Here is a 1,199-nt window from a genome sequence, read left to right as displayed (position 1 = left end):
ACACACGACCGAGACTGTCCAAGCCGGGGCTCGAACCGGCAACCTTCCGATTACAAGGCGAACTCCCAACTCTTGAGCCATGATCACCCCATGGACACGTAGTCCATGTCTGTTGCTGTAACAGTAGTTCATGTTTAGAATAAAAAATCCCAGCTCACTGATTTGATCGGGGCAATAGTGACTAAAATGTTGCATAATTTTGCTGAGAGATATTTTGTGGTAATCTTAGATGAGTAGTTTTATGGACAAAAACCACCAGGTCATTCAGTGTTCCCTTAGTGCTAATATGTTAGAGATGTTGGTGTACTATAACTGAACTAATGTTGTTAATTTTTTGGGAAAAAAATATTTCTCCCTATTTTGGGGGAGCTTTAGGGTCCCTAATAATATATCAATCATAAAATTTGACACCCTGCCCCCCCCCCAAACCTGGCACACATCTGGTTGGCATACACTCTGCCAAAACACCAGTCAGTCAGAAGTGCCAGCTTGATGCCAGACCTCTTTTCTGTAGGCCTGGGCCACATAAACCAAGCCACAATCAAGCCAGATATGGCATGCCATCACATAGACAGTGCCATCTATGCCAGGCCTGATAACATACGTCTTATCATGCCAGAAGTCGGCCAGCAGTGCCGACTTGATACCAGATCCTGCCCAGACCTGCTTGCTATGTGGGCACTAACACACACACAGACACAGTTACTTTACCAACTGACCCCTGAGCTCCTAAGTATCCCCCCAAACCTCATTCAGGGATCCACTCCTCTACTTCAATGTCACTCCCTGAAAGCTCACTGTCCTCATTTCTGAGGACAGAAAGTGCACATTCCCTTGGTTTCCTTCCATAAAAGGTATTTACATCCATGTCCTGTAATTATGAGTAGATTGTAAAGTATAAAACATTGACTATGATCATATAAATGCACACAAACACATCTCTACACTCATATGCAAATGCATCATACAGGGAGTGCAGAATTATTAGGCAAATGAGTATTTTGTCCACATCATCCTCTTCATGCATGTTGTCTTACTCCAAGCTGTATAGTGCCTATAGCCTATACAGCCGAAAGCCTACTACCAATTAAGCATATTAGGCGATGTGCATCTCTGTAATGAGAAGGGGTGTGGTCTAATGACATCAACACCCTATATCAGGTGTGCATAATTATTAGGCAACTTCCTTTCCTTTGGCA

The sequence above is a fragment of the Pundamilia nyererei genome, unplaced genomic scaffold, assembly GCF_000239375.1.
Source record: "Pundamilia nyererei isolate P.nyererei 1_Seehausen unplaced genomic scaffold, PunNye1.0 scaffold01808, whole genome shotgun sequence".
NCBI classification, from domain to species: domain Eukaryota; kingdom Metazoa; phylum Chordata; class Actinopteri; order Cichliformes; family Cichlidae; genus Pundamilia; species Pundamilia nyererei.
This window is presented reverse-complemented; position numbering follows the sequence as displayed.